Genomic DNA, 6,896 nt, shown 5'->3' with positions numbered 1-6,896 from the left:
ATCCAACAGGCTGAAAGCTTGTTTGTTCTCAGGGAAACACCACACATGCTGGGATGTTGGGCCAAGACAATCAAACATGTTGAAAATCCCCGATTTGCAATCGGAGCGGTCCCGACTAGATCACTCTTAACACACCACATTATCTCCTAAAATTATCTTTAGACTCATCATGATTATCAGAGCGTGCTTAAGATTGTCGAAATGGCAAAATCGGGCCAAAATTTGTCACACTTATTTTGCACAGTGTGAACCCAGCCGAGTTTTAACGTTTACGTCACATATTTGATCAGCTGTTTTYATCGTCGGGTTCTCATGGATACTCCCATAACGTAGGAAGATGTGGCAGGAAGCAACATCAGGGACATGTGGACTGACCTACAGAACAATTACAACATGCCAAATAGCAGCACATCCCTGAAAACTTCTCTCCTGTGATGATTGTTGTCTGTGTTAATGTTTTATTTTAGTTTCTGTCTTGTCATCTGTTTTCTTCCTCCTATTTGCCTTTGCTCCAGCCCCGCCCACTCTCACCTGCTCCTCATGTTTCCCTCCCAGGTTTTTCCTGTTTGTGCTCGTTAGTCTCACCTTTATATTCTGTGTCTTGTCTTCACTTCCCTGTCTGATMATYGTGCTGTTCACAGCCTGTATGTTTGTTGCCTTGCCTTGCCTTGCCTTGCCTTGCCTTGCCTTGCCTTGCCTTGCCTTGCCTTGCCTTGCCTTGCCTTGCCTTGCCTAGCCNTTTTTTTTTTCCTTTTGGAAGCTACCTGCACCCTGGGTTCATTTTTGCCAATTCATAACATCTCCATTGTCCCCAGATGTGTGGTCCCCGCTGGTCTGCAACCTCTACTTCCTGTTTACTGCAGCCATGCGTCACTGTCTGAGAAAATAATGCTTTGCTTCAAATCAGTAGATGGAAACATGTCTAATTGTGTGAATGCTTCATAGCATTCACACTCTTGAGATCATTTTTTCTTCTGTACATTTTTCGGCATCTAACTCATTCCATAATTTTTGTGCTATTTCAATAAATCATATATGAAAACGTTCAGCTCATTTATGACAATCCTGCTATGACTTTTGGTATTTCAGCTATTTATACTTTTTCAGCTATTTCACTTTTTGGCCTCTTTTTTTGCCATTGAAAATGAATGGACCTGTTTTATCGTCCTTGATACTCTTCAAAATTATTTCTAAATCTTTACATCACCTGACACATTTTGTTCTGGTTCTACTCTTTTTCATTTTCTTGGGCTAATTTTAGTTTTTTTTTACTATTTCAGTTCAAATTCTGCTTCTTTCTGCTATTCTCCTGATGTTTTGTGTTTTTTCTGCTAATTTGTGCTATTTGTGCTTCTTACAGATGTTTTCAGCTTTATTCACCTATTTTAGCTTTGAGCTTTTAGCTGTTTTCTGTTGTTTTCAATGAGATTTGTGCTGATTTATTACTGTTTTTCTGCAAAGTTTGCCTTTTCTTTCATCTTTTCAAAGTGAGCTCACATTAACAATCTTGCTATTAAATATTTTCAGCTCAATTTCAGCAGCTTTCAGCATGAAGTATTCACACTAGCATTTTCGCAGGAAATGCAATTTCTCTAGTTTGCATTTCTTTTTGCTTTCTTCTTCTTTGCAACATTTTAAAAGATCTCTCAAAATGCACATTACAATCAGATGGAAGCATGGCTACTGACCAAAGCAAATATGTTGCTGCCATGTCTTTTCTGACCTCTCGTTTTTCTTGCCTTCTGTGCAACGGAGACCCACAGAAGGAATTTGGCCTCTGTTTTGCAAACATGACACTGCTCACTGTGGAGTGTTGTGAGGATCCACACAAGTCTTGCATTCTGCTCTTAGTTCCACATCACATCCTCAGGCCCCACCCTGATAATCCGACACCACTTCCCCTTCTTCATGAGCGAAAGCAGGAATGAAATCTATCGTTTCCAGATCAGTGGAGGAAGGAGGGTGTTTTTTTGGGGGGGAACAGTGTGACCTTCTTTGATCCCTTCTGAAGGTCTTCCTCATTCCCACCCTCCTCCTCCCGCCGCTCCGCTCGTCCACCTCTCACGAGCACGTTCAGCCCTGCCAAGCACCTGTCTGCAGGTATGAATTTAGAGACAGAAAAAGAGTCGGGGCGTTTCAGCTGCACACAATGGGCTCCTCTCACCTGCCCGTTTCCCCGTGCTTATCGCTCCCGCCTTATCTGCCCCTCATCGCATCTGTCAGCATCAGTATCTCCAGCAAAATGACAGACTTCGAGTGGCATAAAACGGAGGCAATGATGATTACAATCAGACAAGAAATCTGCAATCCAGAGGTGTTTAACAGCAAACGTAGTGTTTTCAAAGGCTGACAAGTCAAAGCTTGACGTGGCTGCAGCTGTCCTGCCCTTTTTTTAATACAACCCTCTGTGAAATCTCACAATAAAAAGACAATAATCTCTCTTTTAGGCTTTTTTTCTTGTCTTCTGTTGAGTACAAAGAAAAACCAAAGGGTGGGGAGCTTTTTTGTCTTTATGTGGACTCTGAGGCCAAACTCGTTCAGTCAAACTGAATAATTACTGCTGGTAGAAGCTGAGAAATAAAGAATAGCCATAGATTAAACAGCTGAAACTGGAGAACTTAAAGCATGTCGACTCTGAATTATGGCTGCACTAAATTATTTTTAACGAGACGTCTTCTTTTCCACACCAAAAACAGTCAACCGTTGACGCCTTCAGAAACAATATTTTGGCCAATAGATGAAATGAGGACAAGCTGCTGTTTTTTTTTTTTTAAAGATAGTCAGTCGTGTGTACTATGGCCAACAATAATTCAGAAATTGTCTCAGAAATATTTCTGAGATAGGCCTTTTACCTTATCCTAAACATATGATTGTGCTCCAATACATTTCATTTATTGTTTATTTGTATAGGGACAAGTGTCAAGTATTAACAACACCATAAAACATTTATGGCTTAGGCTAACTTGCAATGTCAGTCTCTAGATCGGCTTTTAGCACCATGTAAACAAAACAGTTTAAAAAGAATAAAACATTATAATATTAAGAAAATTCATTAAAAAGGTGGCAGTTATTCGTAATTGCAAAACTGGTTCTCCTTCAGAAAATGCTTCAGTTTTAAAGCAACACTTTTGCTATAAGCACTCCTACATCAAAGTAAGGAATTAAATATATTTTACACCAATAAACTCAGCTAATGTCATATTTCTTATCAATTGATGAGCAAATGTTTAATAATCACTCTTTTTTTATCTTTGTGTTTAATGCCCAGAAGGAAACATCTGGCAGCTGAATGCTCCTCTGAGTTCATTGTTTGCAATTTTTATCTGTGTCTTAAATTTCCTTTGTGATAAGCAGCAGAATACTGGYTGCTTTATGGAGCAGAAACCCCGGTTTGAAGCAGAGCGCCGTCATGAAACGCCTCCCGTTGCCCTCAGAGGTGCTATCTGTGGTTGGGATCAGCTCTCACCTCAGCCGGCCTCTTCATGTCTCTCTCTAATCTCTCATACTGAGACCCGAAGCCCTTGGAAAGACCCCCAGTGGAATGTGACAAGTCATGAGACCTCCGCCGCTGCATCCCTACCTCCCCACTCCTTTCAGTTTTCAACCTCACTTTTATGCAGAAATAAGAAACCTGCTATAAACTGAGAGGATATGGGACACAATTGCAGCAAGGTGTGGGAGATTTTAACAAGTGGCTCAGTGGATTCGTTGTAAACCCCAAAGATTTGTGAGCCAGTGAGGATAAAATCCAAAAAAAAAAAAAAATCTAAACTGAAACATATTCAATCTGAAATGTGAGCTGTTTAATATCTAAATATGTGCCGCACATGTTAATGCGTAATCTCTGTCTGCTGTTTGGTGGGAGGCAGAGGCTGGAAGAATGTGATGATGTTTCAATGAGCATAAATCACCGACGGCGCAGAGCAGGTGGCGTCAACGTCTCGTGTGGGCCTGTGCGCTCTCACTCTGCCTGTAGCTTTAATCCAACATGACATTTGCATGTCAGGTTCTCATTTACAGCTCAAGACAAAAATCTCCTCTCCTGACTGGGGTCAAGTAAAATAATACGCGAGCAGGTTTGGAGGGCCGCGTTTTTATGGATCCAAATGGCAGCTGACAGCATCCAGAGGAGGGATCTAAATGCGTGTCTGAAAGCGAGCGAGTGTTTGCTTTCCGTGCGTTCATGCGCGCGTGCATTCCCCCCCCCGTCTGGGTCATATTACAAAGCAGTGGGGATCCTCGGTCAATTCTGGCTGACAAATGAAAAGAAGAACTAAGATGGCAGCTATGTCAATAACAGACGCAGCCGGTGCTGACATCTGCCGTCTCACAACCCTCACCCTGTCACCCCATTAGCTCCATTTTGCACACCGTACCAACCAGATGTGACTCCTGCCTACATCTGTCACAGACACGACCCTTCTCCACGGTTTAAGTCCATCATCTAGTTGAGTCAATTTAAGAACAAGCATTTTATTTTGGCTGTTCTTACAATCAAATTCTGAAAAACTGGAGCGTTGCGTAAAAGGTAACCAACCAAATGCAGTGATTTGTACATTTCAATAGAACATACAGCCAGAACTGAGTAAAACCACAATTGTCTAGACCTCCAATGGTTTTGTGTTCAGTGCAGCAACAACAGTCTTGAGTTGTTTCATCAGCCGAAGGGTTAAAGAAGTAACAGGAGAAGGTGTCCAACTTRAAGTAGTCGCAACTTGAATCTTGTGTGAGAAAGTAATTGAGGAAAAGTCTGGAAAATCATATTGTTTCCTGTCAACACGTGTGTGCATACAAAAGCCTTCAAGCTGGACTAGTGAGCAGCCAGTGCCACGTATGAAACCAAGAGTTTATCACTGCAAAAAATGTCCACCTAACCAAGTTTTAAAATCTTATATCCAGCCAAAAAAGTATTTTTGATCTTGTTTTGAGACTGATTTACTAAACAAGAACTGATTATGTAAGAATAATAATCTTGTTTTCAGAATGTGTAAGATTATTTGTCTTGTTAGTCTGAAAATGTGACTCTATTTAAGTCAAAATTTCTGCCAATGGAGTAAGAAAATTTTACTTGGTAAGATTCTTGAAATACTTCATTTGACTCAATTTTTTCTTATTTCAAGAATCTTACAAAGTAAATTTTTCTTACTCCATTGGCAGAAATTTTTGACTGAATTTGAGTCAAATTTTCAGACTAACAAGACAAATAATCTTACATATTCTAAAAACAAGATTATTTTTCATACACAGTCAGTCCTTGTTTAGTAAATCAGTCTCAAAACAAGATCAAAAAGACGTTTTTGACTGGATATAAGACTTTAAAACCTGGTAAGATGGACAGTTTTTGCAGTACATTTTTAAAAGATAAGCAAGAAAAAAACATATATGTAAGGTTACCTGTGTTGGTGCAAGCTGCTTTCAAAGTAAGTGAGAGAGTGAAGTGAGAGCAAACCAAAACAACACATAATTCATTTATTTTTACAGCAATTGCCAATCTCCAATGCACACATTGTAAAAAGTAGCTGGTAATGTAAAATGTTGTGGTTCTCACGCTCTCGCCCAATCAGTGGCTGATATCTATTTACTGTACGCCCAAAGCTAACAGCCCAAAACTGTTCTAAATAAAGCAAAATAAGAATAACAAGGGAAATACCAAGCAAAGGGTGTGTCTGCAGAAAAGTATACCACCTTACATAAGCAAGAGGTCATAGCACAAACAAAATGAATGGTTGTCTACGATAGGTCATGCTTATTTAAGATAATGTTGCTGTTACAGTGTTTAGGACACAGACAGATAATCTGTGTTTGGTGCTATAAAAACTACTATTATTWTTCTGTTTGTGATAGCTTTTTTGACGTTCATTATTTGATGGAAACTATAGTGACAGTGGAGTTATGGCAACCTGCAGCTTATGAGATAAATAAGTCTGTGGTTGGCAATCATCTGTCAGCAATCAGTGCTTCTGAATGTTTGCTCAACTCTTCTGAGTCCATCTGGCTCACCCTGTTAGTGTCATAATACACTTCACTTCAACTCACGCACGCTTAAAGATCTGCCTGTTGCAGACTGACACCGACAAAGTCTTTATTTTTTTCCAAATACAAAAGGGTTTTAGTGAAAAATCCAAAAATCCAAAGGCAAACGTTTTCTTACAGACGAAGTTTCTGTTTTTTTCCCCATCCTTTCGTACCACGATGAATCACTAAGCAAAACATAGTTGTAAATCATTTCGTGCCTTTTTGCCAAAAAACTTAAAACCAAAAAATGTTTGCCCCCCTGCTTAGCTGCTTGGAAAACTTACAGTATCATAAAAAAGACTGAACATGGGGAATGCAGGTCTTTCTCCGCTAAGTCATGGTGTTTGCGTGTTCCCAGGTAGCGGCAGCATCAACAGACTTTATGGCATTCCTCTTCGTGATTACACCGTAACGTGTTTAGACATCTACAGCAGGGCAGGATTACAACATCAGACACAAACACGGGCCTATCTTCTCATCAGCATATTTAGAAAACATCGCCATATCTCAAGACCTCACCCAGGTTACRCCACCCAACACTGTCAACATTACCCAAAGCTTCACAGAGGGATGTGGACGATTTGGCTCTGGGTGAAAGCTGGAGCGAATGCTCGACGGGATGTGGGTGTCTGCGTTTCCCTGGCTGCGTGTTTGGAGTTATGCATCGCGCAGATAAGAGACGGGGGATGCGAACGTGTGATGATTAATGATCAGGATCGTATCAGCGGCAGGCTTAGCATGTGTGTGGCTGTGAGTCAGGAGGAAAGCTTTAAAGGGATCCATGATTAGTTGTAACAATAGACTTTATTTGATAAACATATATTTTAACTATAAAATAAAGACTGTAAAAATACTGTAGGATGTTCAGTTTTTATAATTTT

Source organism: Austrofundulus limnaeus, unplaced genomic scaffold (genome assembly GCF_001266775.1).
Source record: "Austrofundulus limnaeus strain Quisiro unplaced genomic scaffold, Austrofundulus_limnaeus-1.0 Scaffold51, whole genome shotgun sequence".
NCBI classification, from domain to species: Eukaryota; Metazoa; Chordata; class Actinopteri; order Cyprinodontiformes; family Rivulidae; genus Austrofundulus; species Austrofundulus limnaeus.
This window is presented reverse-complemented; position numbering follows the sequence as displayed.